Raw genomic sequence first — 25,994 nt, 5'->3', positions numbered from 1 at the left:
CAACTGTATACATTTTATTGTCTCATCACATGAACACAGTTGAAAGCAGCTCTCTCCCATGCCTGGAGAAATCAAAAAGTCTGCAAAATCTCATATGACCACATGAGAGATACTTTTTAAATTAGTTTGTATTTATACCGACTTATTCATAATAGTCCCAACTGTTTAGTACTAGGCCCAGAGGTCAGCTGCTTTCAACTGTCTAAGTCATTATTTTGCACTCTGCTTCCACATCTGGAACCCAGGGCTGCCAACCAGCAGCTCCTGCAGCACTGCTGTGCTCTGACTTGTTCCAGGTTTGCGATGAGCGATTGACACCCTTCAGCCCCAGGGAACCAGGTGGGGCCCGGGGCAGCGGGCGCCTCTGGCCAGGTCACAGCTGGCCCTCAGGTTCCCCAGAGTCTGGAAACACAGTACTCACTGCTCTGCTGAGAGGTACTGGACATGACCCCAAACAGCCACGTCTACAGGCTGCTGCAGAAGGCACCGCTGCCCTAGGCGGATGAGCAGCCCAGGCAGCTGCTGAAGGTTGGGACCTAGAAAGGCGGAGGGGGGAGGGGTGGGCAAAGATACAAGTAGCAGCTTCCCAACTCCTCTCTGCATGGGTTTCAGACACTTCTTTCCATTTAGGGCTAATGTGATCTTTTATTGGAATTGATGGGGTGACTGCTCTAAGGATGAACACACCTTTTACAAATTAGGGACTCATTATTATTTTTAATTACTCTACAGGAAAAAACTCAATGGGAATGATCAGAGTACTGTATTTACATAACAAAGGAAGCGATTAAAGCTACTGAATTTTTAAAACATAATTTTAACAGCTGTAAAATTTGGAATGGTGGTAAAATGGCTTGAATTTTTTCTTCTTATCACTACTTGTATAGTATCTGACAGTAACTAACAAGTATCTGAAGACGAGAATCAATGACATCTTGATCAAGAATTATGTTTATCAGGGCTGCCCCCTGTCTCCACTGTTGTTCAAATCCTATTGGAAGTCCTTGCCCAATCAGGCAATAGAAAGAAATAAAAGGCATCCAAACTGAGGAGGTTAAATTAAGAAGTTAAATTGTCATATTTTGCAGATGACATGTTTCTTTATATAGAAAACCCTAAAGACTTCACCAAAAATCTATTAGAAATAATAAACACAGTAAAGTTGCAGGATAAAAAATCAACACACAAAAATCCATTGCATTCCTATATACTAACGATGAAATTTCAGAAAAAGAAATGAAAGATACAGTTATTTTTGCGATTGCAACAAAAAGAATAAAATATCTAGGACTAATTTTAACAAAGGACGTGAAGGACGACGTATACACTGAAACCTGTAAGATATTATTAAAAGAAATTGAAGAAGACACAAAGAAATGGAAAGACATTCTGTGTTCATGGATTGGAAGAGTCAACATAGTTAAAATGGCATATTACCCAAAGCAATATACAGATTTAATGCAACCCCCATCAAAATCCCAATGGCATTATTTAAAGAAATAGAACAAAAAAAATCATCAGATTTGTTTGGAATCACAGAAGACCCCAAAGCAACACTAAGAGAAAAGAACAATACTGGAGGTATCACACTCCCTGACTTTGGCTTGTACTACAGGGCTACAATAATCAAAACAGCATGGTATTGGCAGAACAACAGACACATAGACCAATGGAATAGAATTGAGAACCCAGAAATAAAACCACATAAATATGGATAGATAATTTTTGACAAAGGAGCCAAAAACATACAATGGAGAAAAGACAGCCTCTTCAATAAATGGTGCTGGGAGAATTGGAAAGCCACGTGCAAAAGAATGAAACTAGACTGCTATCTATCACTATGTACCAAATTTTTGTTTGTTTCGGGGTTTAACACAGCCTTCTAATTTGTTTTTAAATATTTTTTAAATATTGTATTTTTAAAGTTTGTAATTCCTAGTAGGAAAACATTATCTGATGAATACCCTAACAGCAAACCACTGTAAACTGCTACAGCTACATTTGGGCCGGAGGGGTAGGGATTCTCTGCAAAACACCCCAGCTTTCTGCACGAGGTCAGAGGTACACTGGTTTGCATTACTGCCACATCCACTGGTGATCCACATTGCTTTTCCTTCAGCAAGGGCTTTGTCAGAAGGGCATTACGCTTGAACTCCAAATTTGGCTGACAATTTTCTGATGAGACTCATAACCCTTGCGTTGCTCTGTTATTTTGATATATTTGCGGGCTCTGGGCCACATCCTGGGAGTGCACCATAACTATGGATCTGGCATGCCTGCAAGAACCTCTGGATCACTAAGATTTTCATGGAGCCCAGGCATTCCCACCATTCCAGACATGCCCCTTTCCATTCCAGGCATTCCTCCAGGAAAATTAGCAGGCATCCCCCCAGGAGAGCCACCTGGACAAAGAGCCATCCTGGGCACCTGATTGCCCTCTGGCTTATTCCTCCCTCTGGGCTTTCTCGGGTTCTTCCCGAGGCTTCTTAACCCTTTCCATTCTTTCATCTCTTGCTTTTCACATTTCTAGTCATACTTTCTCTGATGTCCTGTGATTTTCTGGGCCCTTAGTTGAACTTCCTTCAGTATCGCACAGGCATCTTCATCATAATGTGATTTACACACAAGGGCAAGGTCACGGCTGCTTCTTCCCAATGGCCCAGAAGTCCCGTCTGTGTGCTTTCCCTCACCCTTTGCAGAGCTGAGCTGAATCAGGAATTATTTCAGTAGCTCTGTCACAGGCTCGGATGGCAGTGTTTGGCTCCTGTAATTTGATGAAGACACTGGCTCTCCTGCCAGACAGAACGGCCAAGCGAGGATTCAGCTGGCTGGCATCTGTGAACAAGTCAACGGCTCTCTGTAGGTCACCATCATTTAGGGCATCACCTGAAGTCAGTCACTTATCATTTGCCTGATCCATCATCTCCTCAGTTGTCTCTACAGCTTCATCTGCCATTTCCTGAGGGGCATCAATGCCTGGTTCAATCACACCTTCACTGTCAATCTCTAGATCACTTGAAGGTTCATCTGTCTTTATCTTTGCCTCCGCCTTACTGTCTGCTTTTTCTTCCTTGATATTTTCTTCTGATTTAATTGGTAGCAGGGGGCATTTTACCCCCCATGCTCTCCACCCACGGCCTCAGGAAACGCATTCCTCAGTGTGCAGAATGCTCGGGTCCTGCTTACACATTTTCATGAAGGCCCAGAGCTCGCTCACTTTGAGGGGGTCCATGGAGGGGAAGCGGTGGGAGGTGGCGAGCTTGGCCGAGGCTGCAGCCCCAATTCCAGACCTGGGCACTAGCTCGGCATGATCGTCACCATGTACCAAAATGTACGGATCAAAGACCTAAACGTAAGATGGGAAACAATAAACTGCATAGAAGAAAACAGGTCACTAACCTTACGGACCTTGGGTTCAGAGGGGATTTTCTGAATTTGACCTCAAGGCAAGGGAAGTAAAAGCAAAAATAAATGAATGGGACTATATCAAACTGAAAAGCTTCTGCACAGCAAAAGAAACCATCAACAAAACAAAGAGGCAATTCCCGAATAGGAGAAGATTTTTGCAAACAGTGCCTCCAATAAAGGGGCTAATACCCAAAATATATAAAGAACTTCATAGAATTCAACAACAAAACAAACAATTCAGTTAAAAAAATAGGCAGAGGACCCGAACAGACACTTCTCCCAAGAAGATGTACAAATGGCCAACAGATATATTAAAAAATGCTCAACTTCACGAGCTATTAGGAAAACGTAAATCAAAACCACAATGAAAGACCACCTCAAAGCTGTCAGAATGGCATCATCAACAAACAAGACAAATAGTAACAAGTGTTGGAGAGGCTGTGGAGAAAAAGGAACCCTCATACACTGTTGGTGGGAATGCAGACTGGTGCAGCCGCTATGCAAGGCAGTGTGGAGGTTCCTCAAAAAATTAAGAATAGAATTACCACATGACCCAGCAATCCCTCTTCTGGGTATCTACCCCCCAAAAATCTAAAAACATTTATCCGTAAAAATATATGTACCCCTATGTTCATTGCAGCATTATTCACTGTGACCAACACATGGAAACAACCAAAGTGCCCTTCAATAGATGATTGGATGAAGAAGATGTGGGATATATACACAATGGACTACTACCCTGCCATAGGAAAAGATGAAATACTGCCATTTGCAACAACATGGATGGATCTTGAGACAATCATGCTAAGCAAAATAAGTCAGACAGAAAAAGTCAAGAACCATATGACGTCATTCATACATGGGACATAAAACTGAAAGCAACAAACGAACAAGACAAACAAACAAAAACTCATAGACACAGACAACAGTTTAGCGGTTACCAGAGGGTAATGGGGGAAGAGGGACGGTAGTAGAGGGTAAAGTGGGTCAAATAAATGGTGATGGAAGGAGAACTGATTCTGGGTGGTGAACACAGTGCAGTATATAGGGGATGTATTACAGAACTGTACACTTGAAACCTATATAATTTTACTAACCAATGTCACCACAATAAATTTAATAAAAATTAATTTTAAAAAGAATTACATTTAGTTATTTCAGGCATAAAAGCAATGTAAAAGGAAGTTATAGTTCATGAAAGCAAGGTCAGGTAGCTCATTAGAAAATTTGAAAATATTTTATTTGGAAGTCTCGTAGTTACACAATTTCCCCAAACGGATGTCCCCAGCTTACTCCATTAAGTATCAGTGTCTGTGAGTGCCATAAAGAGGCCAAATTGAGAAGGGCTAAAATTTAAATAACATGCCTCTGTTACTTTTTTTTTATATATAAATGCCCCACCTTCTCATCCTTTCAGAATTCTACCACAATTGTAGTTACGTGAAATATCATTATATATCATTTTTATATCATTACAGCTACAGAGACACTATTAGTAGCTCAGTCAGGTAATAATCTGTAGCTACATTTCCTCTCGTGTGTTACTTTTTGTCTCCCTTGGAGGGAATCATTGTTACATTGAATTTGGGTTAGTTTCCTACATACTTATCACCAGGTTACCCCCGAAGCCTCCCCAGATTGATCAATCTCCTCTCCGCACAAACACATCAGGTGTTCTATCAACTTCATCACCTTAACGAAGTCTGTCGTGCACCTGTCACCCTCCTCCAATCATGAATCCCGCTGCATGCTGGCTTCTGTCCTGCCGCTGGGATCCTGGGTCTTTCTTTTTATTGATTTACCCTGTCATTTACTGGGCACATGAGTGTTGTCAAGTTTCATGATGATGTACTGGTATCATCTTTTAATCTGGAAACTCCTATCTTTGGTTGTGGGGAATTTTGCTGAATTATTCCTTTGATGGTTTTCTGTCCTCTGTTTCCTATATTGTCTCAATCTGGTGTTGCTATTTTTGGATGTTGGACCTGATGGACCAATCCTATTAAGTTTCTTATTTTTTCTACATTATTTTCTATTCTTTCTCTTTTTACTCCACATTCAGGGAAGTTTTCCTAAATGTATCTCCTAACACTTATAAATTCTGTCGTTTCATGGTTGCAAAATCACCCCTTGTCTCTCTGAGGATATTTATTTCTTCTTTAAGATTTCTTCTTCATGCAAATGTTCTGTTTTCTCCAAGTTTTTTTTTTTCTTTTCCTGTTTGCATGTTTTAGTTACTATCTCTCATGATAGAGACTTTCCTCGAATGTATAATGATCGTTGGTTGTCTGCTGATACTTCAGAGCAGGGAACTGGAAACGCAACAGGAAGGCTGTGGGTGGGGGGCGCGGCGTTGATTTGAGCTTTAGTTCAGGATTGTTCTGGTTAGGCCTCTTCCTTGGGGGCAGCCCTCATATCAGATTTATTTTTTAGGTCAGAACCCAGGGAGGTCTCCTAAAGGTAGGGTATCACCCTGGCTGCCCTCGGGCTATGGGGCAGGAAGAAGAGGGTCGCTGTGGTTCTCAGGGTTTGGTAAATCAGTACAATCTCCCTGATTGCAAGACTGTATTATACCACTTTTAACTTTTCCTGATACCTTCTAATCTAGAAACCTTCTACATTATCATCTCCACACACACAAAAAATAATAATAAGGTCCATTCTTCTGTTGGAGTGAAAGAGGGGCAGTTACCTCCTTATATAAAGATAGAAAGCAGATCTGAACTTTGAACCAATACTCTTAATTTTAATTCCATCTTCACGCTCATTTCCAAGGGGTTCTTTTTGCTGAAAACTCCTGAGCTTTTGCAGAGTTCATCAATGTAAATTGGGCTATACCTCTTCCTTTCTCCTCTGCCAGATTGAAATTCCACTTTCTCAGGTCAGCTGCGTAAGCTACCTCTCATCTGTCTATAGCCCAGACACCAAAGTGCTATGGTTGTTGCCTCATTTCTTTGTTCTTATGAGTGTGTGCCTTTAAAACAAACAAACAAACAAATTCCCTTTAAACATCATTGTAATGGAGTTTCAGGACGGGCCAGGAACTAAATCATGTGCTCATCTTTAACCTGAAACTTACCAGTCACTCAGTGACATGGGGATTACTCTTTTTTCTTTGTTTGTTTTCACACTAAGACAAGGCCCAGTGTTCAGAGGGAACAGGGTACAAGGAAACTATCAACTTGGGGATTTAGGTGAAACTGAACTGAATAGTTGCACGCTTGGACAGACTAATGCATCTCACTGTCCTAACACGGTGCTGGGCGTTGTGTGGCGTGAAAGGACGCCCTTATTTCAGAACAGCCTGTAAGAATTCTCGAACTGATACATAACCTAAAAGAGAGTATTCAGCGGGGAAAACCACCAGGCAAAAGAGTGGAAAGGGATCAGGCCAACTCAATGGAGGAAAAAGGGCTAAAACTCGGTTTTGAAAAATAAGCACTACAGGCATTTGTTCTGCAGCGTCTGCATCCTGTGTATTAAATATAAAGTGATCAATCGATTGAGGACTAAAATGTATTTTATGCAGACTAAGGCTGCTGGCATAAGAGAAAAAGCCCCCGTACTTACAAGTGCTTACAATACAGTTGCTTGAAGTCTTTATTCTCTGTTTTTCACCATAGTGGATCATTAAGATTTTGAAATAATTTTTTTTAAACACCAGTTCAGCTCACTCCAAACTTAGGAAAAGAGATAGTGTAAAAGGTTGTGTTTTTTCAGTGATGCGCAGGGTTTTAAGCTACACTTACAGAGACTGAAAACGCCATTATTGTTGAAATAACTGCAGTAAAACACCTGTTACTGTGAGCCTGCGTCTCTGTAGTCCCTCCCACTGTTTATACCAGCGACATAATTATCTTCATAACACGGCTCCTGATAAGGCACAGTTTCAAGAAACACAACTGTTGCCTTAGGCGGCACTGACTCTTAACTGGATGGATATAGATGTGAGAGGAAGGAGTCCAAGCAGAATACTGTGCGTGTTCAAACAGGAAAAGACAGAAGGAAGAGACACATCCGTCTTGCCCAGCAAGCCTGGGCGGGAGGCTGGTGGGAGTTCCATGAGCAGGGGCCGTGGGGGGCATCTGAAAGCACAAGCCCCTCAAAGTCATCTCGTGAACTGAACTCTAAAGAACAGGAGTCTGCAACTATGCAGACAAAGACGAGACACTGACGTTTTCTGAAGCGGAAGTCACTTCATCAAAATGATGCTTCAAACCATGCAATCTGCCGGGACGCTACAGAGCAGCACGTTTAGTAAAAGGAAACAGTCCAGACTCTAAATAGTGGAAAGATTCAAGGCCACACAAAGCTGGCCCGGTTTGCCTGGCAGCAGAAATGTGAGAACTCACTTCAGAGATCAGTGGCATTGAGTCATCTACATTTCCAGTATTATTAGATAGTCAGTCAGGTAACAGAAATGGACTGAATTAGTACTGACAGACGACTTACACTGGAGTTGTTTTTCACCTAAATCCATGGTGTCCTTTCCTTTTTTTAAGTCAAGAAACATTTACTGAGTATCTACTATGTGCAAGGCATACAGTCTCTCCTCATCATCCGTCTCATTATCTTATAAGCCGAATATAAACAATTCCAGTTAATTGATTTCACAGACTGATTGATGTTCTTAAGAACAGACTGATTGTTTTTTATACACAGCAACACTAATTCTTCCATTACGTCCTTCTCTGCCTGTGCACAGAGTCCCATCGACATTAGGGCCAACTCCATGCAAAGAGCAGAAGAAAGGCATTAAAAGAGCAAGGTCCATTAGGCCCAATATCGCCTCGGTTACTTTGATTCCATTATTTCTGTTTATATTACTTCTTTAATCAATATCTCCTTTCAGTTCTTCATGTTTACCCTTTTCAAAATCGCAAGTAATAGAATTATGGTCTTTTGAGCTCAGTGGCAACAGACTTTCATAAATGTATTTCTGAATCTGTGATTGTCTCCAGACCTGCAACTGAGAAGTCTTAAATCGAATCAAGTTTCCCAGAGGCTACATCACACAAACATGCAGAGAGCGTCGTAATGCAATCGAGGTGCTTTCACCTGTTATGTAATTCGTCACTCACGGTCCAGACGAGTCACATAGAGCCCAATGGCTTTCTCAGTTTCTCCTTCCCATGGCAGTTTCCCTAGTTTTCAAAGTGGACCTCTTTTCTGTACACATCCCTGATTTGGGTTTAATGCAATCCTTCTACCTTCCCCGGCAATAATTCTGGAAGAGTTTCACCTGGACGTTACATTAACCACCGCCTCTTCCACAGGACAATCAATCCCTCCGTCCCACCTCTGGAACAGCCTTGCAGGGGAAGGACCTGTCTCCTCCATCGCTTTCACCAACATCGATGCAGTGTCCACAACAGGCCAGAAGTGCACTTTCCGTGGCCCCAGGGCAGACACATCATCGGCAGACACCCCTCCCCTTCCACAAGGGGCAGTCCTTGCGAGAGTGTCACAAATAACGTGATAGAAAGAAGCACATGACCATTGGGATGCAAAGAGTCCAGAGAAAGTTCTGGAGCTCAGAAGGGGTAGGAGTGCTTGTGTGTGGGGAAGTGTTTCCCAAAGGGTATGAATTTGCATGAGACCTTGAAGGATGAGAGGACTGTGAAAATGGAAGCTGGGAGGGAAAAGAACTGCGTGTCCGAAGCAAAGCAGGCAACGCTAGCGTGAGTAAATGATTTACAGAGTGACTGAGAGAGAGAAAAGACTGAGATCTTCAGTGTCAGGTGAGGGAGGCCTGGCTCTGACCTGGGAGCAGGGAAGACAGGCAGTCTTCACAGGCCGGCTGGCTGCAACATGCAGGGCGAACCGTCGGCAACCGCAGTTTGCAGACGTGAGACGGAAAGGAAGGCTCGGCAATCTGTACGGGGACCTCCAACTCCATTCCTGCCGCCCCACAGAGCCTCGTCCAGCCCAGCGTCCCCCTCCCACTTCATGCTCCAGGAGCACTCAAACAGCACGGTCAGCGAAAACACACCTGGATCCCTCCTGCCTCCCTGCTAAGCCGCCCGCCCTGCGTCTCCTTTGGAATGTTCTCTCTCCACCACACTGGTCCACCTGGCCATGTTCTAGTGCTTCCCATCTCCACTCAAATGCCATCTCTCCATAAAGCTATTCCTGACTCCCCCAAGCAAACTATTTTTCCTACATGTAAGGTATACTTAGTATACAGCTCCCTCGTAGCAATAATTTTTGGACGATCGTCTCCCACTTAAATTATAACATCCTTAGCGTTATCCCCAGACCAATTTTTGGCACAGCTGAGAAGGATCATACATGAATGAACGAATGAATGAATGAACTGAAGAACGAACAAATGAACACACTGTATGGTCAGACAAACACAAGGGAAAGAAAAGCCTGGAAAAGGATGGTCACAGATGAAAAGGAAAAGGAAAGTAAAAATATGAAAGAATTACAGAAACTTGACAGAGCTTGGATTAACTACCTGTAGGGGAAGCGAGCGATGGAGGAATGCCAAGCTTCTGCGTTCTGCCAGGAACCCTGGCAGACCTACTTTTCTTCATTACCTTTATATTATCAGTTTAAAAGCACTGAACAGAGACTCATGGATTTAAAAGAAACAAAGAAAGAACCGTCAAGAGATAGAGGCAGAAGAAGATCCCAGAGAGAACAAACACGAAGATTCGTATTTTAACGTACCCATGTGCAAACGTTTTCTGAGAAAGGTTGATAGAATCTTGCTTCCAAGCATAATTTATTTAATTAAGATATTTTCCATGCATCATAAATACAGTCTAATTTCAGAAGTCTAGAAAAACTACCACGTTACTAACTAAAAGGACATAAAAATCATTTCCAATTTCCTGTTAAATCAGAGTTTAATAATGACTATATTATTATCAATTACACAAAGCTCTTACATCTGAATTTTCAGAACTAAGGTTAGTGAAAGTGAAGAATGCAAAATGGAAGTGGGGAAAGACTAAGCGACCATAAATTATTCTTCAAGGCACTAGAGGTTTTACTTCTGGTTTATTTTTTCTTTAATAGTAGAGAAGTACTAGGTACACATAAAATAACCTAGTTATTGAGATAAGATTTATCAGACTGTTATAACTGTAGTACATATTTCAGAGTATGTAGCAAGATACTTAAGGACAGTTTAACGACCAGAATGCAATTGTTCCCAGAGCTCTACAGGTAATTGGCAAAGGGCTCTTCCACCATCACTCGGATTCTGGTCACTGTGTGACAAATTAATTCCTTTAATTTTACTGAAGCCCTAGACATTTTCGCAAACCAAACAAGGGGGAGAGTCACATGATAAGTTACAGCAGGCCTCTGATGGAGGGTAGTAAGCTCTCGAACAAAATGGAAGAGGAAAGTGAGCGTTTGGAGGCGCCAGGATGGAGTCACACGTCCGCATAGGGCATTTGATGGAACTCTGCCTGCATGCCTCACACACTCTATAAACCCGTGTCCCTTGATTTACCAACTGTCTTAGGACTAATGTCAGTGTGAGACACGCTAAAAGGAATTTTCATATTCATCTTCTACTACCTGTCATCATCTCGTAACTTCAGTGCTGTCTGGGTCAATGCTATTGCTTGGCCATGAGGTAGCCTGTATCCCACCTCAGGAACCAGAAAGCTCCTGTGGGGTTGAGGCACCTGGAAATCAACTGTCCTACCCGCTGCTGTGCAGCCTTGGGGAGGCAGGGACCTGAGCCACACGGGCGACACCTACACCGTGGCTGGCCTCCATGGCGCGCTCACCCAGGGGCTGAAGTGAATTCACGGGGCTTCTAAAGGCCTAACTTCACTCCCAGAAGGAAATCCACCATTGGCCTTGGACTTCTCTCAGCAGAAGGCTTCGTCTGGGTATACAAAGGTAATACTTTCTTGGAAGTAACAGTAGACCTGGTCAGAAAGCTCTACCCTTACAGGAAATAAGGGTTTTCTACATAGACATCTATAAAGAATGGATAATTTAAGTTCTACCTGGAGACCAGTATCCTCATATTTTATCAACACTCAAATCTAAGCCCTCAGAAGATATAACTTCTAACTTCTACGCGAAAGAAGCTAGAGAAGAGAGAAAGCACAACTGGAGCAGGTCTGTGTCAGGACAGCATTTACAGATTAGTGCGAGGGAACCAAACATTAAATTTAATAAGTGCAAAGCGATGCAGCTGGAAAGAAAGAATAGCCTGCCTAAGTATGATTTAAATGGCATTGAATTAGCTGGAAAGATATCTTTATGTACTGATAGAGGCGGCATGCAAATTGGCAGTTCAGCCTGCGATGCCAACAGAGAAAGCATGACGTGCTCACACAGAGGGCTGTATTTTATGAAAATGCTACTTGGGTTTGCTTTTAAAGGGAAACTCTTTTCCCATGTATGATGTTGTTCAACTTGGACTCTCCTGAAAGTCAGAGGTCACTGTGGACAGGGCTCAGCATGATACCTTCCCACATCTGGTCACTGCACTTTGCTTGTGAAAATCCAATTGGCCTGGGGCCTTTACAGCCGCTGCCCTTCACTCATTCAACCGATATTAAGCGACAGGCACTGTGCTGGTTGCCTTAGGAGACACCAAAAGGGATCAAGTCTCCTTCCCTCAGATAGTGCTGGGGTTGAATTGTGTCCTCCAAAAAGATGCTAATGGCTTAACTTCTCATACAGGTAAAGGTCACTCTATTTCAAAGGTGAGTCTTTGCAGATGGCCAAGTTCTGATGAGGTCATGAAAATGGTCTGTAATCCAGTATGGCAGGCATTCTTATAAAAAGGGGAACTTTGAACACAGAGACAGACATACCTAGAAGGAAGTCAATGTGTAGACACAGCGAGAGGATGGTCATCTAAGGCCAGGAACGCCTGACACCACTGGACACTAGGAGAGGGGCACAGATTCTCCCTCAAGGCCTCAGAGGAACCAACTCGGCCAACACCTTCGTTTCCAACTCCCAGCCTCCACAACTATGTGTCTGCTGGTAAAAAACCACCCAGGTTGTGCTATTTGTTATAGCCACCAGAGAAAACTAAGACAGACTGGGTCACAGAAGAAGTGAGACCAATGGCAAAGCTGCCACAATTGACAGAACTCGTGTGGCTGTATCTGCAGGTGCTTTGACTCAGTTTCTGGGGCCCGATTCAGTCACTGGACCACCTTCCTCATCCGTCCCATCAAAGAAAATAATAACTTATATTCTATACAGAGGCTGACCCAATGGCGACTGTTTAATCCTCTAAAAAGATGATTCAAAAGAAACAGAAGCAATAAAGGTTAATGGAAAATTTGTGACCTATTTGGGCAAATCAAAGTTGTGAGCCATGCGTTTATTTAAAAAGAAAATGCAAAGAATTTTTGGAAAAGCAACTTCAGTCTGAGGGACAGAGATAAGATTTTAATTAGAAGAGTCTTCAGTATTCACATATTTACATAAATGTTGAAAAGATAAAAGCTTTCTGATAAGGTAATAAAGAGGAACAACAGTAATCGTTCTGCGCTAACTGCAGACGATGGGAAGAGATGTCAGGGGACCAGTCCTGTTTGCTCACTGGTTGTTTACATAGGCCCCATCACGGGGGTTTTGTGGGTATTCCTGGCACAAGTGCCCTGAGGTCCCCTAGGACAGGCCCTCTGCACCCCAGGCACAAGTGTGTGAAACACACATAAGACAATGATGTCAACAATATGACTGAATCACTTCTCACACAGTGACACACATCCTGCCATTCATCCTGCTTGTCACTTGGCTGTACACTCAATCCTTTTACCTGACCATGGTGAGCTGTCTGTCCTCCACGTGTTATAAATATGGCATCATGCTGCAGCAAAGGACCTGTAAAATAAAGGCCACCTTGTTAGAAAGAAACGTCAAACATCAAATTCAGAGCTGTTTGAACATACGGAAGCAGATGCAAGGTTCTGCTTGCCAAGTTCGAGCTAAACACTGCCCTTTCCTATTTCCATGTGCCCTTGGAGAAGGTCTCTGCATGGTGCTAACCTGGTATCAATCGATAAATGTGAAAGTCTCATCATAAACACAACCCGGAGCTGTCAATCTTCCGAAGACTATTTCTGCTTTAAAAGTCGTCCTTATTGCTGAGGCAGCTACCACAGGGCCAGTACCAGGGCCGGGGCTGCCCAAACCTGAGAAAACCCAAATAAATACAGCTGTATGTTCATTAAGGACTGAACCATCTAAAGTGCCGCTCCGCAGAAGTTTCGGGGGCTTGCCAGCATGGGATTACTAATTTTAAGTGTGGGAAAGACTTTTTGCAAATTTCCAAGTTAAAATAAGAGTTAGATGCTAAGTTTTCTCTCAGAAACTGTTGTTCTGCAAACTATAAAAATGCATCTAGATATTTTCACAGAATAAATCCCAACTTTATTTTCAAGAAAGTGCTTTAAAGCCTGGTTACTCAAGTCGAGTCCATGGTCCAGCACCACCAGCCTCGCCAGGGAGCCTGAAACGCCGAAACTGACAACCCACCTGAGACCCACTGCAACCGAATCGGCATTTTAGCAGGATCTTCGGTGATTCTTAAGTACATTAAAGTCTGAGAGGCTTGGTTTGAAGTGCCTTATGCCTCTGGCCCGCAATTACAAGAATCAAAAGAAAGAGGTTGCCTGACACTCTGAGACTGTCCTTTGGTGTCCGGGAATCACAATCCCTTTATTACAGTTGCATGAATCGGGGGGCCTACTAAACTCCCCAGAAACTCCTGACCACTGGCTAAATCGAGGTTGCTTTTCCAGAACATGTAGGCTGATTGTACACTGATATATAAAAGCATTGCGAATCCTAGAAGAATTCTATTTTACACTCAAAGACCAGCATCCTAGGCCATTTATTCTCTAACCAGTTAGTGAACATCTACGTAGGTACTCCATAGTAACCAACATTGTGCAAAGAGCCAAAGTCTGGTGGAAGGACAGAAATTACAACATGGAATGGTGGCTCGAATGGGGAAAGGTCAGCACAGGGTGCGGAGGAAGACACGGGTGCACACGAAGAAAGCCCCTCAGCCAGGCCTGGAATACTGGCAAGGCTTCCTGAATGAGCTTTCTAAAGAGAGAAAGAGTTTTTTCAAGAACGAGCCCATCTGCAGGCACAGAGAGTACGGTGCTGGATTGGGCCAAATACCCAGACTAGCACTGAAAGAGTCAACTCCCTTACTTGGCGAACATATTAGATCTTGATTTCACAATCTTTTTTCCAACTGCTCTGAATATTTGTATGCATGAGATATAAATGCGGCAGCCCTCAGGAACATTTTTTCCCTTTCAACTGTCTACCTGTAGACAAGGAGAAATGGCAAACATCAAATGCAAGCAGGACGGACTCAGAAGTCTGCTGAACACTGCAAGGGGGCAGGCAAGACACAACTGTGCCTCCACGTTTGCTATTTGATCACACAGAGTGGAAAGGACATCGCAACCAGCAATACAGGAACCATAAAGGAATCACATTGAAGTTAACATGAAAGTCAGGAAAAGGTCTTTGGGGAGGGGCAGTGGCTATTTGGCAGGTGCCCCGCTGGGAGGAGCTGAGACTCCCTGTGACCCCTGTGCACGCCCCTCTGGGACCCTCTTCTCCCTACATTAAGCACTTCCTGTCCTGTCACCTTCCTGCTCTCTTACTTTGGTCATTTCTATGACTCATTTTCCTTCTCCCTCACTACCTCCAAGTGCCCTCCCATCTCTAATTCAACTCTCTTTCAATCGGCCTGTTGTTTCACACCCTCCTTGTAGGAGAAGAAGGAGCTAAGGGAGAGAAGCAAGGACAACCAAACATCTGGAGCCATTTTCCCTTTTCCTCACTAAGAGCCCCAGCGGTCTACTGCCCTCTCCTCTGCGCCTTCCTTCCCCAGAGCTGCATCTCTGTTATTCGTACATAGCCAGCCCCCCCCAGACACAGAGCTTAGCAATGGCAGGACACCCGCTGGACTCATCTATGGTCCCACTGTCATCCGCGGACTGCTGAGGTCCCCCCAGCCTGCAGCCAGGTCGACAGTTGAGAAGAAAAAGAATATTTAAATAAAAAAAAATGGAGGAAGCTAGCATTTTCTTAGCATATTTTAAAATGTAGAACAATTCTAGAATATTCAGCTGCTGTGCTCAAAGGGTATAAAGATGTAAAATTACTAGACATCAGGATTTCATTCCAACCAAGGTTTTCCCTCAGTGCATTCCCTCCAACCCACCATGAACCCCACCCTTTTGTTAGTCTTCTCCCTCTTTGTGCAGATCCCCCAAACACCCCTGGAATGACTGAAATGTGCGTAATTACTAGCCCGAGGCAGATGAATGACACAAGTCAGAGTTAACAGACTGCTTCTTGACAAAGACACAGGCAGCACACAAAAAAGGCTCATTTAAGGCCCCATCAGGAAGCCTTACAAGTAACAGCTTAATAAATATATGAAAATCATTGTAATAGAGAAAATGCCTGGTCCCACTTCCCACATGAAATGCACTTGTGGAGAACTCTGCGGAGTAGGCAGTGATATGACAATCTCACACGTATTCCTGGAATTGAAGAAAGCAATTTGGCTTTCTATAGCTATTTCACTCCTTAATATTCAACCCCTATAACTATCGGCGAAACTTTGTAGGCAAATTTGGTTTGCCCACCCTTTTATCCCAGTATCCAGGTGGTGTAGTGTATGCCGCTGGCATATAGTATATGTTCCCAAAATATATGATGAAGGAATGAGTTAATCAAACAATTAACCGACCAATCAATCTAAGCCTAAGAAATAACAGAATTAAGTAGCTGGAGGAAAATGCTACCACACACTAATACACTTTGAAGATTTCCCCTAGGATTTGAGTATCGTTGCCTCATCGTAAGGTCAACATAGGTCTTGGATGTAACTCACCATCAAGAACCAGAAAGGGAAGCAAGCTGCTTTGGGCAGCCACACTGAGCAGTCAGAGGTGACAATTAACATCCTAATAGCAACTGAGACAACGGAAAACTGAAAAGCAGACAAAAGTTCTCAGAAATATACAGTAGCCTGGAATAAAATATGCCATCCCCCGTTTGTTCCCACAGTCCTTTGCACATACCCCAATATTACTGATGGTCCCATCACACCATCACACTTCCCCAGTGGTGTCTGAGTTGGAATAGGGAGCTGAGGACCTGACCATACGCCACCAAGATTTTCTATGCAAGCCCAGAAAGCTCCAGAATGGATTCACTCTACGGCCCAGGAAAGGGGTTGCAATCCTCGCTTGGTAAGGGGAAGGGCAGACATAACTAGCTGAGCTATAGCTGAATGGAACCCTAAAGTCTCCGCCTCTCTGGATTCACCTCAGAATTCAGGGACCAGATGAGCAGGTCCCCAAAACAGAAACTGCACGTCATCCCATATCAATAAACCGAGAGTTTAGAGGTGGGGCTGCCTCAGCCAGCAGTGGTAATTTGTTATATCTTGCTCTGGAGCTCTTAATTAAAAAGAAAAAAGAAAAAAAAAAAAAGTATTTTGTATACTCAACAGTGTTCCAGAAATGGGAATTCACTTTCTTCATGTTCAAAAACTATGAGAGCTTTTCTGATATGAACATTGACATTCACATCATTGGATCGAGATGGTAGACACCGATCCAATCACATAGAGCGATCTTCCTGTGTTAACCTCCAACTCTATTGGCCACTCAGACTTGAACCAGTTGTAACAAATGCCCTGCACTCACATCTGAAAAGAAGGATTTGACCCCTGGAAGAAAAAACTTTGACAGCTCTAGGACACATGTATTTTAATCTATAGAGGAAAGTATCTTCAGGGCTCATCAATGAAAAAAATTAGAAAAAAAGAATCAAAACTATTTGAAAACAACCCCTTATATCATTGAAGCCGCTTATATCGTTATACCCCATTTCATGAGAAGTAGCTTTGTTACCATTCAACCCAGGGTTTTCTAACAATGAGGAAGTGGAGAAAAGAGAACACGCTTCATCTCCTCCTCCCCCTAAATTTCATTCTGAGGTTTCCAACAAATAGTCCACCACTGTTTCAGCCTTGGCTCTACATAATTATAAGTACTTCCAGGAAGCAAAAGGAGTTGTATTTGCCATCCGCATTCACTACCGAAAATTCCACAGCTACGTTTCTGTCCTGGGGATTAAGGATGGCAAAGAGAAGCACGGGAAACACGGTACCTCCCCAAGCCAGTGCTGAGGGCCCACTCCCCCTGAGTCACAGGACAGCTTTTCTCGATGAATTCTCTGTTCAGTCTCACCTGAACCTCAGCTTCTTTGTACTTCTTCTATTCTCATCTCAGTGAGCTACTGCTGCTGGGAGGACTGAAACACACACACACACACACACTTCCATCACGTGCAGGTACCTATGTGTGTTCATCTCCCACGGCATTTCCCACTTAGAACTCAAGATCAAGTAGTCAAATACTGCACACGAAACAAGACCTACAGAAGGAAAATGGATCGATGAAGGGGTCCTCCCAGCCAACACTACCTCTGCATCCCTGGAAAATACCCGCCAGACACCCTACTCCTGGGCCCCTAGAGCCTGCCAAGCTTGCCATGAAACAGCCCTTGCTGACAGAGGACTGGTTGCCTGCCTCTGTGAGAGATCACCCCATATTTTCATGGTTTACAAGGATAAAGCAATTATGGCTTCAGCCGTTCATGAATAAAGCCTCTTTAACATTTTAATGAGAACATTAAACTCAGCTTCACTTGGTTTGGCCTCCCTCGAAAGTCTGTTCGCCTTAAGAGAAAGTTTCTTTAAAGAGCCGTAATGAAATTGCAGGCCTCTCAGGGCGTGACCGGGCCTCAGAACGGGCTGCATTATTTCTCTCCTGAACTAACATATATATTTTGATAAGACTACAGTTTGGTAAATGAGAGAAGGCATCGGAAGAAATACCTTCCTCGCTGCGGTATTTGTGTGCTCACTCATTTTATATCTGACTTGTCTCCTAATTCGCTTTTTATGTTCTACACAGCTTTGAGTACAATGTGTGACTCAGTAAGTGTTAAATCATACTTTTCTGCTGGTTTCCCTTAATCATTTTCTACTGCCTCTGTTCTCCCTTGCAATGTGACTGATTCCCACCAAGGCTACCAACAGCGTTCGCCTGGAGACCCATTAAATTCAGCAGACAACCAAGAGAGCTTCAGAAGCCAAAGGTGAACAAGAAATAAGTCTCAGACTCAGTGACTTAACATGAATGTCTGCCTCTTCCTCTGAACAAAACCTGGGTCGGTATGAAGGAAAGAGTCTGTCACTTGAAAACCAAGTAGGAGAGAAGAGTAGAGCTAACGGGGATTGATATTCAGGTCATTCATGCCTTCAACTCTTCAAACATTTACTGAGCAGCTACTATGGACCAAGCACTGCTCTAGGTAATGGGAGGACAGGCAGCAATAAGGCAGACATGGCCTCCACTGCCACACAGCTTCAGATCTACTGGGAGAGACAGGCACTCAGCAAAAAACAAAATGTCAGAGGGCAATGGGTGCTGCGAGGCACACACGGCAGGGTGTGTAATAGGCGAGGCTCGTCATATTGGGTGGGCAGGAAAAGCCAAGCAGGGCAAACAACTACAGCCAACTACTTAAAGTCATGCAACGACATGGAGGAACCTTAAATGCATATGACAGTGAACGAAGCGCATCTGAAAAGGCCACATACTGTCTGATCCAAGTAAATGGCATCCTACAAAAGATGAACCAATGGAGACAGTAAAACTCTCAGTGGTTGCCAGGGGTTAGGGAGAGGGAAAGGTGAATAGGGGAGCATAGAGGATTTTCAGGGCAGTGAAACTATTCTGTGTGATCCTGTAATGATGGAGACATGTCATTAGACATTTGTCCAAACCCGGAACGCACGGCACCCGGAGTGAACCCTAAGTGAAACTAAGGACTTGAGGTGATGATGACGTGTCGGTGTAGGCCCATCACTTGTGACAAACGTACCATCTGATGGGGGTGTCCATCGTGGGAAGTGGCTATGGAGGGTTGCGTGGGGGCAGAAGTTATATGGGAACTCTGTAGTTCTGTTCGGTTTTGCTGAGAACCTGAATCTACTCTAGAAAAATAAATGTTTTTTTTTTAATCCTTAAGGCAAGAAAGAGTGCAGTGTGTTGAAGAACTGAAAGGAGTCCCGCTTTACTAGCGTGCAGCGCACAAGGCAGGGCGGGCAGTGCCATCAGGGTCTGCAGGGAGGTCACGGTGAGAAGGTCAAATTTCCCTCTAACGGCACCAGCGGCTGCTGACTCGTGTTAAACTGGGCTCCGTCCTCATAATGCGTTTGACGTTTCCGAAAGCTCACTCTGGCTGCCATGTGGAAAAAGTGTGGAAAACAAAGAGGCAATGGACAGAGGCTGATGACGGTGACTGGCCTAGCGTGGGAGCAGCGGAAGTGGGTGTATTTGAAATACGTTTTGAAGGAAGAACTGACAGGATTGGCGCTGGATAGACTGGATGTGAAAGAGAAATCCACGAAGATTTCTGAACAGGAGGGGATATATTTACTGAGCTGGGAGGCTCCTTCTAGGGGAGTAGGTCTGAGGGCCACACAAGGTGCTGTGTGGTGACAGCGTCAGGCCCACCCACCGAGAGAACTCAAGTTCAGCCTCAGCACCTCTCCCTTAATGTGAAAGCAAAGGTGTAATATGTGTGTGGTACCTACACACACATATCTCCATATGCACACAGATCTGCATATATGTAAATATCTAGTGTTTAATAGATGGTTTTTGCAATTCACCGCGTGTTGGTATCATTTCAACAATCTTTCAAGGACCAGAAAGGAGGCTAAGGTGCTGTTGTTGTTGTTGTTGTTCCCATTACATTACAGGAAGCTGAGGGCAAATGAGGGGACGAGTCTTGCCAAAGGTCACACAGCGAGTTATCAGCAGAGCCGCATGGAGGAACCGGGCTTCTTTGCAGATCACACCACACATCACACACCGCTGTGTGTCACCCAGAACATGCAGGGAGCCCCCCAAGCACTGTTCTCCATGTGAGAACCTGCATTCTGGAGGAGATGGGTGCCACTGCCAACCTTCCTTCAACTCCTTCTGTCTCGATGCTTCTTGAAAAATCCATAAAAGGTGGCTGACAAAACTAAACAAGCCATATCATGAAAGCAGACCTTCCAGAGAACAAATATTAAAGTGCAATGTGACATCGGTTTTCAACAAGACATTTTAATTATGAACGACAAGGCCTCTCACACACAAGCCCTTCAGAAACTCTCCAGAGGGTGACACTGATGGCACTTCCTCGTAAATGGGAGAAACACAGAGCCCGGGACTGACAGGCTAATGGTACCACTTTGGACCCCTCATCGGGATGTCCTCACCATCTCTGTAGGTTGCTTAAAGAATACCAGAAGCACTGCACAGATTTTAAGAAAGAAAAAACAAAAACACTAGAACCAAAGCGGTAACAGGTCAGGTCTTGGCAACTTTATTTAAAGGAGTAAAATTCAACCACATGAAATTAGCACTAAAAGAATTCAGATCGTATTTAAAGCAGAAAAACACTGGGGGTGGACCGTGCGGCCTGGACACGCTGCTTAGTCTACGTGCTACCTGCACAAGATTTAAAAATAGGCCCCATTCTCCATCTGCCAGGTTCTCCCTCAGAAGCTGGGGGACTCCCTCCCCACAACACTTTGAAATGTGAAAGGGGAACAGTGAGGGGGTGTCTGCCTCTGCATTTGCCCCTGTGAGTCATAGAACATTGAAGAACATTCTCTGTTCTTACTGAAGGTGGGTTGTTTGTTTTCTCACTGATTTGCAGACTTCCTCTCTGCTGCTTTTCTCTAATAATGTTTTTCCAAAGTCCCCCTACATTGCCAGCACAGCCCCACTATGAGACAGCATGGTCAAGTTCATGGTACCCACATGCACTGGACTAGGAACAGCCAAAGGGTTGCAGGAGAAAGGAGTGTGAGACACTTGGGCAGCTGCATCTGCCACCCCACCCCGCCCCACACTCACACTTAGAGATTGAGAAAATCGCTTTTCAGGGCTAACACCGTGGTGGCCGTGTATGTTCAGGCGGAAATCACTTTCCCTCACCACGGACTTTCTTACCAAATGCTTTCACAAAGGTACCTGAGACCGATGTGCTCCCAGCACACACAGGCAGACTCGCCACTTGCCCTGCTGGCAGATAAACACCCAAGCGCCCTACCCCTTGAACCTGACAGTGACTCACGCCCCACGGGTGGGCCCACTCCCCTGAAGGTCATCTGCCACAGGGCTCATCTCCCCATCCACGCTGCCTGTGGAACCCTTTCTACTGCTGGACACATCATTTTCCTACCTGTATTTTCTCAAATCATTAACATTTTCTTTCTGTTTTGATAGTCTGGTGATTGAGATTTGCAAAGAGAATCCAGGAAAGACAGATGACAAGAGTGAAGGCCATCCGAGGCTAATTCACGGGGACTCGATGCAGAGAGTCTGCAACGAGGAAGACTCTAAGGCACTAACAAGATGGACCGACCGTGGGCGGCCCGGCAAGCAGACAAGCCACCGGGAAGCGTGACTGCAGAAAGCGGTGGCTCAGGGACCAGCGCGGCCTTAAGGTGCTGGGCCGTTGACACCATTATGAGACATCTTTTTATTATTATTATTATTAATTAAAGTTTGTTGGGGTGACAATTGTTAGTAAAGTTCCATAGGAAAAGGGATCCAATATATGGCAATGGAAGAACTGACTCTGGGCGGTGAACACATCATGTGACACATAGATGATGTGTTACAGAATTGTACACTGGAAACCCATGAGACATCTTACAGGCCCCTCCTGACACACAAGCAGCAGGAAGCCAGGGGCATCTATCACTGGAAACGGTGAGGAACTGAGTTGGCAAAGATAAGGCAAAAGGTGCCGACACTCTGCTCCCTTTAGAGTCAAAACAACCTCTCTGCATTTCTATGTCTCTACGTTCTTCTTCCCTTCACAGCTTGAACTCAATGTCAAATGCCGGATTATCTTCATGCGACACCTGAAACCTGGCCTGAAACACAGCGATGATGCTGTAGAGATCTGCACACAGCACGTATTATAACCTTCTTCGCAAAGCATTTTTCACAGGTACTGTATCACTTAATTCTCATAACAGCATGTGACACCAGCACTATTAAATAAGGAAATCAGGCTCAGAGAGGGAAAACCTTGCACGAGGCCACCACACACGTGAAAGGAGCTTCATTCACATCTAGGTCTTCTGACTTGGGAGACTGTGCTTTCTAGAATACGCTAACAGTATAGTTCTTGTTTTCTAATTGTACCTGCTGAAATATTCACGAATTTAGTCTTCACTGATTCAGAACTGGTGAGGCAATAATGCATCATCACTTACTTGGAAATCTGGGAGGTGCTACGACAAACGTTGTACGCACGGCATAGGTACAGGTCGGCTGTCACCCTGAAGGTGGAGAAAAAGAAAGCTTGTCTTCGTTTCGTCACCGGGGCCAACATCCCAACATAGCACGAATGTGCAATTAAAAAAAAAAAAAAAAAAAAAGGATTTGCTAACTACAAATTATTTCATTCTGTTTTCATAGCTAATCAATCTTTTTTTAAAATTAAAAAAAAAAATTGCCCTCAAGTTAAAGGAATAATACTGAGTCTACAGACAAAAAACCAAACAAAAAAAAACACCCATATGCTTCTGTCAAGTACCTTTATAATTTACTGTATTATCCTGTAGTTCAATTTTTTAAATTAGTTCCTAACTGCCTTTCCCTAAACAGCCCAGCACAAAGCTGGTTTTCAAATATCTGTTGAGTGGATGAGTGGATACATAACTAAATGAATGCACGTGGCCCTCAAGCTGTACTTTCTGTCAGTTGAAGAATAAAATGGCACTTGCTTCAGACACTGTGGACCAAGTCTTGGCTTTGGAATCACAAATCAGATTCAACTCCTGCTATGTGCCAACTATATCTCTTGGGCAAATTACCTCATCTCTTGATCCTAAGCTTCCCCGTCTGTAAAATGGGGATAACACTGAGTACCACACAGAGTTAACATGAGGATCAAATGAAGTCAGAGATATGGCACATTGCTGAGGTTGCACATGTTTCTGTAGCCCATTTATCCATCGCCCTCCTTCCACACTTAGCATGACCCCTTACATGGCAATCTTTATAATGGTGCTTCAGTTTACAACACCCTACTGTAAAGTTAATAGCTAAACATCAACTTTATTGACCATGATAGTCAAATTCCCCTCCACTAACATCCAACTTATCTAGTCATGGGCTGGACGTAAGTTGTCGTGCATAGTACACTCTCAACAAGTTTTGATGACTTCTGAGTAAATGTCCCAGAGAAGTGAAGCTCATCCTTTTATGCACAGATGTTTTTCTATCTTGAAGTTTTCTAAAATGTTTTATGCACTTAAGCACTTTGCTAAAAGAGCATGTTGAAAGACCTTTAACCTTTTCTTGACGCACGATTATCGACATGAACTTATTAAGACCTAGCACTGGAACGAAAAGTTACAATCCTTTGGAGGCTTTACAAGTCAGTAGATTTGCTCACACTAAATGTTCCCAGATTTATATGCTGTGAGCATTCCTTGCATTTCTCCCTGTGGTCAACAACTTCATCTCCCGGAAGGCATGAGAAATGGGGAAGTAATAAGATGAAGTCCTTGCCATCTTCAAACAGCTGACTAGGAATCATTCTCAGATATTTCTCCACTGTGGCCTCCTGACACACGTGTTTGCTAAGAGCTTCAAAGAGGGTCCACGTCTTTCTTAGTCCAAGGACGACTGCTCCATCCCTAATGTCTTACTCATGATAGGTTCTCAACAAATATTCATGAAGTGAATTAATAGAATACACAGTATGCTACCATTATAATTACTGTTTTCTAGTTGGAGACTTTATACTAATCCATCACTGGGCCCCTTACTCATTTGGGTCTGTACTTTCTCACCTGCAAAATAAGGCAACTGCATTCAATTATCCCTAAGATCCTTTCCAACATGAATTTTCCATGATCTTACACTTCTGGACACACATATATGTTCCAGATGACACGAGTTGCTGGAAACCTGACCACCAGATAAGTGAGGCGTTAGAGAACATAATGGATAAACAATGCATCCTTCACCTTCTGAAACAGCACCTGAGCAAAAAGGTATTATCCTTGTACCACGGCAATAAATATATTTAAAAAAAATAGCTCTCTTATTTCTTCCGCTAACCCCTAATATCATATATCAGAGTAGAAATATTGACCTTGGAGTGTAAACGTATTGATCTTTTTTTTCTGTGTCAAATGTTTATAATAAGTAAAAACCTAGTATATCTCAAAAGACGTCAACTGCAGTCAGGCAGCTTCCCTAAAGGAAAATGTTGCGCTTTCATGGACCGATGTTCCTGGGATTCCTTCAAGTACCACTTGGTCCATACGTGAACTTACCAGCTACGTCCATTTCAATAATCCTACAGTATCACTCCTTGCACAGAAATGCAATTCAACTTCCTGAAACTATACTCTAACTCTGTTAAAACTGAAACTTGTAAGTTAAAAGAGTTCATGAGTTTCACACAAAAAGGAAGGAGACGCTTCCAAGTAATAAGTCAAATGTTCATCAGTGAGCCAGTCTGGGTGGACCTGAGCTTGGTTTCCCCTGGAGGCCTGAGGCAAGGGAAGCCTGGACAGCCTTCCCTTCCATCTAGCATGGTGTTCTTTTAATTCAGTTCCACTCAAATTCAAAGTATACTTCTCTCAAACACTGCGATGAATTCTCAAGGGGATACAAAACATGAGTAAAATATCTTATCCCACCTCGGGGGAGGTGCAGCAAGGCCGGTGGACAGGAGCAGTGACACGAAAAGGACTGCCTAGGACAGACGCCCAACTTCGCCAGAATTAACTGTAACACTTGGGCCAGTTACTCAACCTTTCTGATCGAATGTCTTTGTCTGCGGAATGGTGACGATGACAGGACCTATCTCACGGTGCTGTTACGAAGATTGAATAAGTTACGACTCTCAAAGCTTTAAGAAGAGTTCCTGGCACACAGGAAGCATTCAACGTTAGTATCCCCATCACGATTACCATCATCAGGAACATACAATCCACGAGTTGAAACATTTCATTTTTTTTTTATTTAGTGAAAGTGAAGCTATGACAGATCCTAGGAAATGAAAGGGAAAAAACTTGAAAATGATTTTTCAACAAGTTTCATCATTATTTTTGTGTCTTCTTGACAAATCCTTACTAAAACCAGTCGTCAGAGATGTAAAGATAATAGTGAGTGAGGGTGTGGAGAAAGATGTAAAGAAACAAAGAAACATGAGGAAGGAGAGAAAAGGGAGACAGAGAGGAAGCGCACAGGAGGATCCTTCAGAGTTACCTCCTGACATCGGTTGAAGTGAAGACAGACAGAGAAGGGGACATTTGTCACAGCCTTGTCTGATTCTTTTCCTTCTCCACCCAGAAAACCCTCCCTCAGGCATTGAGCTACCACACTTGGCTTTTCCTCTGCTTTTCTTTACACTTTTCTTTTACAGAATACTAGATGTAGAAGGGACCTTAGATGTCACCTAACCCAATCTTATTTCATACATGAGAAAAAGTA

At 43.6% G+C, this 25,994-nt stretch overlaps 1 protein-coding gene and 1 pseudogene across 4 annotated transcripts in view; both read right to left on the bottom strand.

Annotated features, from left to right (window-relative positions):
* ENOX1 (ecto-NOX disulfide-thiol exchanger 1) overlaps nt 1-25,994 on the bottom strand; it is a 511,619-nt gene that overhangs the window by 400,034 nt on the left and 85,591 nt on the right. For 3 of the 4 annotated variants that reach the window (XM_019749803.2, XM_074329326.1, XM_074329327.1), the window contains exons 2-3: nt 22,754-22,819; nt 13,169-13,233 (exon numbers count right to left, since the gene is read on the bottom strand). The gene's annotated coding sequence lies outside the window, so the exon portion shown is untranslated. The remainder of the gene's footprint in view (nt 1-13,168; nt 13,234-22,753; nt 22,820-25,994) is intronic. The other variant, XM_074329324.1, reaches the window with a different exon arrangement.
* LOC109457132 (hsc70-interacting protein) lies at nt 2,142-3,232 on the bottom strand (annotated as a pseudogene).

Source organism: Rhinolophus sinicus, linkage group LG04, assembly GCF_036562045.2.
Source record: "Rhinolophus sinicus isolate RSC01 linkage group LG04, ASM3656204v1, whole genome shotgun sequence".
NCBI classification, from domain to species: Eukaryota; Metazoa; Chordata; class Mammalia; order Chiroptera; family Rhinolophidae; genus Rhinolophus; species Rhinolophus sinicus.
The sequence above is the reverse complement of the archived record's forward strand: the minus strand, read 5'-3'. Positions and strand labels throughout refer to the sequence as shown.